The sequence below is a fragment of the Lepisma saccharinum genome, chromosome 5 (genome assembly GCF_977018435.1).
Source record: "Lepisma saccharinum chromosome 5, izLepSacc3.1, whole genome shotgun sequence".
Classification (NCBI taxonomy): domain Eukaryota; kingdom Metazoa; phylum Arthropoda; class Insecta; order Zygentoma; family Lepismatidae; genus Lepisma; species Lepisma saccharinum.
Window position 1 is genome coordinate 66,482,277 of NC_139233.1, and position 10,630 is coordinate 66,492,906.

Genomic DNA, 10,630 nt, shown 5'->3' on the forward strand with positions numbered 1-10,630 from the left:
GAAACGTGCTAGAGAACTGTTTCTTTCGATTCCTTCCTGCTATTACCATTCTTCAATGAATGTACTTCACAAATGGTTAAGTTGTAAATCTATTTCCTGCACATTACAACATAGGGGGAGTGTGGGGGTTGCCCACAGATTCAGGATCTGGGTGAATGAAAGAACTTAGAAAAACTAGTCTCATTTGAGATATCATATGACCTACTTTGCATTTGAAAACCCCATGGGCGGTTATATCCTGAAAGTTAGGCTCTTCAGCCCTTGTTTGCGGGAGCACTTATTTTCCATTCCGTTTCTGAAATTAGAGGGTGTCCTGTGACTTTTGGATCACCCTGTACATATTTTTGGCACTAGGGTGGTACCAAGACAAGCATAGATCTCGTTTCGAAATTATATGTATTATACTTAACATTTATAAGATTTAAACACATAATTTAATTTGAATATATAAATAAATCATTAGCTTAATATACTTGATTTGAAGAATATATGTTTAATGCAAAAGCGGATGTTTGAAAAAATCAGTCTACCGTATATTTTGCTCGATTCCCACTTCTCTTCCTCATATTTTTAGAAAAATACGTAAAGAAAATAATTTGAAGCAAACTGGTCAGGGTAACATTTGATTATTTAAGAATAAGAAGTGACAGTGAACTCCAATATGTAACGACCAATGGAAGGGATGGGACAGATAGAAAGTTAGTAACTTGAGCGTTATGATGATACCTTAAAGTTTCTTGAAACTCGTTTCATACGTACGTACGTTCATGGTACATTTTCCCCGCAAGAAATATGCAAATATTGCCTATGTAACTTGAAGAATGAACACAAACAAAAACTTTCGATTTTAAATATAGTTTGATTCTTTCCATTTTACGAAAATATTCGTGTTGCTGCAACACTGCCTCAAACTGACACGCCGTCATGTCACCACTGGGGGAAAGGAAGTTAACAAGAAGAATATCCGAGAGGCGAAATGTTAAATTTCCCTCCTAATGGCCCCCGTTAGGAATTTCCAGGTAAAATCAACTTACGGTACTTAACTCCGCCGTAAAGAACGGTAATTGGCAACGTCTGGGGTTATTTGCTCAAAAGTACGTTGCAGGGCGAAGCCTGTATTTGACTTAAGCCCCTGAGTTATTAATTTCATTTCCAAAATAGATTTACAGTAATGGAATTAAATTCTTGGTTACGTTTTCAAGACCAGTTACGGCTACTGGGTTCTGTTTGTCTTGTTTCATCATTCCTGAATTCTTCTGCGGTTTTCTCTTTCTCTTCATCTTCTCTCTCTCTGCTTCTCTCGTTTCCTTTCGATGCTTCGACCTTGCCATCAAATCCGAATTTTCAAATTGTTGGTCTTAATTTTTCAGTGTTGTTATAGCCTTTAGCCTCTAGTGCATTCTTGTCCCTTCACGCTTAGCTTCAAAGCAATTCTGTTGAATATTTTCACCTGTGTTGTCCATATATTGCTACTTCAACATGACAATCAAATATTTTTTTTTTCAGCCTGAAGCTCTTCTACCACCTAACCTAGTCATGGAATATTTCTGATATGAGTTTTCAATAATAATAGAGTATAGTTTATATCTACGATTTAGCTACAGACTTCTATTATTGATCCAACAATTGCCCTACATGCAAATAAAAATTACCAAAAAGACAAAAAAGATGATAAAAATCAAAATCGTAACAGAAGCACATGGGTGCAGAGGCGGCGGAAGATTAAATTTTCACCTGGCCGGGGTGGATTTTTGGCGCCGTTCTACTTCCCACCCCTGCCTTATTTTTTAAAAAAACATACTTTAATTGTTAAAGAACAGGTTTACTGTTGGTATGTGCTTATCTCTCGGAACTTATGCTTATGCCACCCCTGTACAGATGCTTGAATACAGTTTCTGCTCTGGTTGGAAGAATTTCTTTAGTTTCTTTGGAAGGTATTCTATTTAAGATATTTTCGACATGCTCTTGAATAGGATGTTTCAGGTTTTTACCACTGGGAATTAAATTGATTGTTGATAATTGATTAAATTAAATTGATAATCTTGTGTGTTGCAGTGTGGGAAATTTAATTTGAAATTGCTTCTTTTACGTTGGTTGTGTATGTTCGTGCGACGAACGAGCATGTCAACCAGATACGACGGCTTGCCAGATTTGGTAATTGTATACATAAGGCTATATCCTGTGTAATACACATATCCTTATTATTTATGTAACGTAAAGTGAGCTCAGTTCTTGGTGATGAGAAGAGGACAGGGGGGGGGGGAGGTTGGTGCGGATAATAACCCCCCTTTGGTCCAGTAAAATGAATGTGAAAGGCAGGAACAGATGGCAAAAGATGACTGTCTACTTAGAAAATGTATAGGTCCCCATCCCTTTTTGAAAGTCTTTGGCACGTCACTGTATATAAAGCTTAGTAGAGCACAGGGACGTCGGAACTGGGAGGCATCATGCACCCCATTCATCATCGAGGGGGGCAATATGGTATTTTTGCACCCCTCTCCCCCAGTCTCGCATAAAAAAGTGTACTATTTTCTTCTGCTCATTTTTGCTACTGAATAAAATTTGAGAAAATATTTTTGCATTCGTCAAATGAACATGGGCTGAAGTTTCCGCAAGAACAAGAAAAGAAGTACTTGACTGACAGATCCCTTGAATTGTCCCTCCTAGGAATTCCCTCTTCCTGTTTCCAGTTCCTGCAGGTTTTCTACAGATGCCCTCGCTCGTAACAATGATCCAGGGAGGGGTGGCGGGGAGAAAAGGTCGGTGCACTCAGATAGGAACGGTCTGCAGATCCGAAATAGATCCAAGCCAACATATTTCCGCGAAACAGGTGTTGTGGAGGAACCAAATATCCTATGAAGAATGCCTGGCCTCACTCTCTCTTTATCCCTCCTGCTGTTGCATGTCCACAACCCCCTTGTCTGGAAAGCTTTGTCCAGATGGGCGTTTCGGAAGATGATTGCGTTTTCCCTCACTTTGTCTTGAACTTTTCAGTTGAAGTTTGCTGTTGGTCAGTAGTCAGTTATCGGGTGCATCGGAGACTTGTGAATAACACCACGTCGTATCATTATTAACATATCAAATGTGCTGAAAATGTGGTTGCAGGAAAAGAGTGAAGAAACAACCAGCACAAAAGACGTATTTTTGGAGGTAAGCAGTAGAATAAAATTATTCTTGATCATTTACAAAAGATGAAGCTATTGTGAAATGGTAAAGCCGCCAAAATTAAAAGATTAATGACAAGGTGTTCTATTTCCAATGAAGCACATACATGATTCCTTCGTTCATGACTATCATCATCATATCCTTCAGCCATTGCGCAAAAATCTGTTACATGTTCAACGGTAATTGCCTCTGTTTGAACGTATACATTTAAAACTGAACGTAAATATTGATCGCGCGGTAATACATCGCACCACATTTCGTCTCACGCTGGCTTTTCTTGGAGGGATGGGGGCGCGGGGCAGAGCCGACCCGGAGATTGGCAACTCTGGCACTCTCCCGAGGTCCAGCGCTTCAGGATGCCCCGTGCCAGATAAAAATATGATTGTGCACAGTTTATTGTGGGTTTATCTTGTGGTTCCAGTGAAGCAACTAATCGAACTTTCCATAACTACATTGATTATTTTGACACACTTAAAAATATCCCAAATTATAGAAATTACATTTTAAGCAAGTACTAAATAAAATTCGTGTTCAAACATTTCAATCAAAAATAGCTCATATGCACTATTAATTTAATTATAAAATTATTAATTAATCAAAATTAAATATAATGAACGTCTAACCATGAAAAGAAACACTAATTTAGAACCTCACATATTTCTTGCTTTGTTCTGCCTGCTTATTGCTCTTACGTAATAGTAGAAAATTGCGATTGTATAGAACACTATACTTCAGACAAAGAAACATAAATCTTCGTTTTTGGTTACAGGCTTTGAGTATATTGTATGGCCCCCCCACGTAGGGCCAGCCAGGGGGGTGGGGGTAATATTTTCTTTGCCTGCCTTTCAAAGAATCATTTCGCTATTCTAAATTCTGGAAACAAAAATTGTTCTAAGGAGCATTAAGAATATGTTTAATGGCTTGTATGATATTTTAACTGTTTTTTTGCTATCATTTAGTTACGATTCCGAGAATAACTTAACATTACAAAAACTGTATGTTCGCCGATGATAGCGTAGTGGCTAATGCAGTCTTCTTATCATTAAAGGAACAGGGTTTGATTCCTAGGGAGAGGGTACAATTTCAGTGCTTCGGAACTATGTATCCCGCTCGAAATAGCATATGAAGTTGATTATAATTAACAATAGTAAGTGAGATTCTTTAAAATTCATGACAGTTTTGAAAAGTTATCCCTAACGTCACATATTTATAAAGTTAGATTAAACGCAACGATGATTGAGTGAGGAGGTGATAGGAGACGAGCGACACTATTTTGAGGGTGGAGATTCCAATTTTACATAGCCCAAATTCGTATATATAATATGCAAATTTATGATTTACGTACGAATGTTCATTAAACTACAAGGTTATTTACTACTGGAGTTTTCACTGTCTATTAATTACACTGGTCAACAATGAAAATGCTTCGGAGATAAAAGTAACCAATTCTTACTAATTTGAGGGTGCTGATAACAAATATGATATTAGTTTTTGAAGATTGGTTCGAGTTTCGAAGAAATACATTATCGCCGGATGTGCTCCGGCGCGCAAAATAAGGGTTCGTGACAACAGCGGCTGTCTGCGTATTTCAATAAACATCCATTGTTTGACGGTTAGCTTTATCACTATCCTTATCTCTAGAACGTGATCGCTGACCGCGAATCATCAACCACATCACGCTTCAGTTTGTATTGAAGATTTTGCCAGGGAAAACATGTTGTTACGTGTTCCTGCGTAGTTCCAATTTGAACTCCCGGATATGGTCGTGGTGAAATTTTGTGTATGTTTGTGGTGTATTTTTTTTTATCGTTTTATGACTGTACTGACCAGAAACTTGTCGCGTAAGTGTGTTGTTGTGGTGAGATATTGTATGAGTGTGTGGTGTTATGTCTTTTTATCGTTATATGACTCTACTGACCAGAAACATGTCGCGTTAATGTGTTAACAGTGCAGACAATTTTTGTTATGTTTGAGGCGAAATAACATTTGTCGATCAAAAAAGAAATTCCACGCCAATCATAAAGAAAGCCTACCACTTGTACTTCGGTTGTAAATTTGGAGATATGGACAAGAAGTGGGCACCACACATTTGTTGTAATACGTGTTCGACAAACTTGCGGGACTGGCTACATGGAAAAAGACCATGCATGCCGTTTGCAGTTCCAATAATGTACTGAGAACCGAGAGATCATACTTCAAACTGCTATATTTGCATGGTTCCTCCAGTTAAAGGCCTATCCAAAAAGAAAAAGTGGACTATCACTTATCCCAATATTCCTTCAGCTATTCGTCCTGTGCCACATTTGGAAGAACTACCTGTTCCACAACCTCCCGCATCGTACTTCAGTGATTCATCCGACGAAGAGCAAGAGGCGGCCAAACTCGACGCAGGAATGCCAAATCCTTTTGAAGATTCCTCGTCATCCATCGATCCTGAATTCACAGCCAACATATCATCATCTAATCGCCATCTGATCACTCAACATGAATTAAATGACCTTGTGAGGGACCTGGGGTTGTCAAAAAGTGGCGCAGAACTACTGGCATCCAGACTCAAGCAGTGGGGAGCTCTTGCTGAAGATGTTTAAGTATCCGTGTTTCGGACACGTCAGAAACCCCTGGAAGAGTACTTTTCAGTGGAAGGTGACATAGTGTGTTGTAAAAATGTGACTGGTCTTACGAGTAAACTTAACATAGAACATAATCCCGATGAATGGCGGCTGTTCATAGACGCATCAAAACTAAGTCTGAAAGCTGTGTTAGTGAACAATGGAAATGTGTTGCCATCAATCCCAATCGGTTATGCAGTGCACTTGAAGGAGACATATGCCATCATGGAAAAACTGCTGAAAGACATAAATTATAACGAATACAATTGGAATATTTGTGGCGACTTCAAAGTTCTAGCCTTACTTCTTGGCCTGCAGCTCGGCTACACAAAATACTGCTGCTTTTTATGCGAGTGGGATAGCCATGATAAGGCTTCTCACTACTTAAGGAAAGACTGGCCACTCCGTAAATCTTTGGAACCAGGAACAAAGAACGTTCAACATATTCTTTTGATAGCTCCCAGCAGGGTTTTACTTCCTCCTTTACATATTAAACTAGGTTTAATAAAGATCTTCGTTAAAGGTATGAACCAAGCCAGTGATGCATTCAAGTATATTATGTGCAAATTTCTAAATTTCCACGAATTAGTGAAACTAAAATCAGGGAGGGAATATTTATTGGCCCTCAGACTCGAGAACTCCTCAATGATCCTGAATTTGATTCACTGTTAGAAGATATGGAGAATATTGCATGGGACTCTTTCCGAAACGTGGTGACAAATTTTTGGGGAAACTTGCAGACTCAGAATTATAAGGAACTAGTGGAGCTCCTAATATCTTCCCACCAAGCAATGGGGTGTCATATGTCACTAAAAATACATATGTTACACTCCTACATGAACTTCTTCCCAGGAAATTGCGGAGCAGTCAGCGATGAACATGGGGAACATTTCCACCAAGTTATATCTACAATGAAGAAACGATATCAGGGCCACTGGAGCAAGTCTATGCTTGCTGATTATTGTTGGACAATCACCAGAGATGTTCCAGAACCACAATACAAGCGACAGGCAAAGAGGCGCCGTTTGTAATATCCATGTAATTAATGTTTTTATAACTTCCATTTTGTACACGTGTTAATTTTCAATTAACACCACATAACACATATTTCTTTCGATTACACTTAAACTCGAACCAATTCAGCATTTTTATTATTATTTTCGTATTCAGCACCCTCAATTCCATAAGGAAATGTACTTTTCATTTCCGAAGCTTGAAAAAAGTTAAAATTTGTTGTCCAGTGTTATTAGAGGTGCAACATCACCACTAACCTTACAGGAATGAGAACTGTAGAAAATGTGATAGGATGGCTGGTCACTAGGTTTGAAACTGCGACCCCGATATTTTTTGTTCCCCGTTTCACATATACTAGTGTTACATCATGAAATGTTTACGAGATACACTGCTCCTTAAATTGTTTTAAAGAATTAGTTCACGGCCACCTAAACTACTGCCCGCGTTACACATCTGGTTCGTCTTTCTTCATAATAAAAAATAATTAGTACATTATGCACTAATTATGTACTATTTAGCGTAAGTATGGTGCGATATCCTACAATCAATCGCATAAAAAGTTTGTGAGTCAGTGGATACGTCTGGGTATTTATACATAGTATGCACGTGTGATCCCCCGAAACATCATGTATGAGGGAACACTCAACCCTAATCCCTCGCAAGGGCGTATCCATTTTGTGGGTCCAGGGTCCGCCCCCCCCCCAAATTCCTTATTTTTTTGTGGATTCTGAAAATAACATCCACGAAGGTTTTTTTTAAAATAAAACAACTGTTTTGGTACAGTAAGTGAAGTTGATGTGTTTTTTAATAATATATGCAGAGGTGAAATACTAAATTGAAATACATTGCATTATGTACCAGACATGAAAAAAACAACTATTTTCAATGTGTGAAACTCGATTTCTAGAAAAAGTATGATTCATTTCATGTTTTTGTTAATTTTTTTTTAATGCTGTCCAAGTGAACCATCCATATTCTAGCCGCAGTTGAGAAGAGGACTTTCTTAATTGTACTCTTTATCTGAGAAAAGTTTTTCAGTTTTACTGAACAGTTGTCAAAGCATACTTCACTCTACACCTCCCCTCCACGCGGGAGTACGATGCACAGGACTCGCGGGTCTACGTTGCCTTTGGTTCTACTGTGATTTTACCATCAGGGCTCTGGCGCCTGGACCGCAGCCTGTATAATCCTCTGTTGGATTATGTGTTGTTCTTACTAGGGATGGCCAAACGGATCCGGATCCGAAAAGTTACGGATCTGGATCCGGATCCGAAAATTCCGGATCTGGATCCGGATCCGAGAGTTCCGGATCCGGGTCTGAAAGTTTCGGATCTGGATCCGGATCCGAGAGTTCCGGATCCGCGGATCCGGATCCGGGTCTGAAAGTTTCGGATCCGGATCCAAAAATTTCGGATCCGGGTCCGAAAGTTTCGGATCTCAATCCCATTATAATATTACCACACCTTAGTCCTACAAGAATTTTTTTCAAGTGTTGTTCCTAAAATACTTTGCTACGCATCGGCTAACACACTCGTGCACAAATGTCCGAAGTGATTTTGTAAATGCCATTGAAACGAATATGTATTCATTCGAATGTATTGGAAATGAAAACACACATAAATGTGAGACATTCTATTCCAGGATGAAACCTTTAACACATATAACAAGATAGAAATGTTATACAAAAACTATACAATTGTTCTACAGTTACAGTTTTACAAATTAAAATAAAACATTATAATATATGCAGTGTTATATAATTACAAAGTGTAAGACTAACAAGGGAGGTTATCTAAGTGTCCCCCTCCGATTTCCATGAAACTTGGCAGTATAGTGGGGCCCAAAGGAAGAATTAGGTGTTTTTTTGTTTCAGCTAAAAAACTGTTTTAGGGGGCAAAACCCCCTCAAATGTCAAGATGAGGACAAATTGAAGTAAGGATCTGACCCCTGTGTCTTTCCGATTTCCATGAAACTTGGCAGGTGTATAGTGGAGCCCAATGGAAGAAATACGTGTTTTTTTGTTTCAGATAAAAAAACGGTTTTAGGGGGCAAAACCCCCTCAATTGTCAAGATGAGGACAAATTGAAGTGAGGATCGGACCCCTGTGTCCCCTTCCGATTTCCATGATACTTGGCAGGTGTGTGTATAAACGGGCCCAAATGAAGAAATACGTGTTTTTTTTGTTTCAGCTAAAAAACGGTTTTAAGGGGCAAACCCCCCCCCCCTCAAATGTCAATATGAGGACAAATGTAAGTGGGCATTTGATTTATGTGTCCCCCTCCGATTTCCATGAAACTTGGCAGGTGTATAGTGGGGCCCAAAGGAAGAAATACATGTTTTTTTTTGTTTGAGCTAAAAAACGGTTTTACAGGGCATAACCCACTGAATTGTCAAGATAAGGACAAATTGAAGTGGGGATCTGACCCCTGTGTCCCCCTCAGATTTCCATGAAACTTGGCAGGTGTGTGTATAAACGGGCCCAAATGAAGAAATACGTGTTTTTTTGTTTCGGCAAAAAATTTGTTCTAGGGGGCAACCTCCTCTCAAATGTCAAGATGAGGACAAATTGAAGTGGGGATCTGACCCCTGAGTTCCCCTCCGATTTCCATGAAACGTGGCAGGTGTATAGAGGGGCCCGAAGGAAGAATTACGTGTTTTTTTGTTTGAGCTAAAAACTGTTTCAGGGGGCAAAATCCCCTCAAATGTCAAGATGAGGACAAATTGAAGTAAGGATCTGACCCCTGTGTTCCCCTCCGATTTTCATGAAACTTCGCAGGTGTACAGAGGGGCCCAAATGAAGAAATACGTGTTTTTTTGTTTCGGCTAAAATACTGTTTTAGGGGGCAAAACCCGCCTCAAATGTCAAGATTAGGACAAATTGCCGTGGGAATCATCTGACCCCTGTGTCCCCCTCCGATTCCCATGAAATTTGACAGGTGTATATAGAGGCCGTATGCCCCCTGTTTCTTCCTATGCCATATTTACGTGGTTTCGGGGTCAGATCCCCACTTCAATTTCTCCTCATCTTGACATTTGAGGGGGGGGGCTCTATACACCTGCCAAGTTTCATGGAAATCGGAGGGGGAGACTTAGACCTCCCTAGTAAGTAAGTGTATTAATTAATTACAAATCGCGCACGCGAGCACACACACACACACACACACACTAACACACACACACACACACACACACACACACACACATATATATATATATATATATATATGTGTGTGTGTGTGTGTGTATATGTATATTAGCTGGTAACAATATGTTATAAGCACATTCTTACTTTCCAAAGAAGCGCATGTGGGATGGCAAAACGGATCCGGATCCGGATCCGGATCCAAAAGTACCTGATCCGGATCCGAAAGTTTTGGATCCGGATCCGAAAGTTCTGGATCCGGATCCGAAAGTTCTGGATCCGGATCCGGATCCGAATCTGAAAATTCCGGATCCGCGGATCAGGATCCGGATCCGAAAAATTTTAGGATCCGGATCCTAAGGATCCGGAACCAACCGGATCCGGATTTCGGATCCGCCAGGATCCGGATCTGGCCACCCCTAGCTTCTTACGTGTGCTTCAGCTTTAAGCAATGGTATGGAGATTCTAAGGAAGTTTTATGGGTCTTAGTCTTGGTAGGGATCTCACTTCTGATGAACATGTTGAAATCAGAAACCCGCGATGCAAGGGCTTCTCAATAGGTTGGCTTCTATTCTCAGTCATTACGTTCTTCTAACTTTGTTCTAGCCATTGGTGATTTTCTATATTTAAATGATATGATTTAAAAAAAAAGTATTGAACAATTAAGATCTTTGATATATTAAGGAGCACCTCTTCTAGA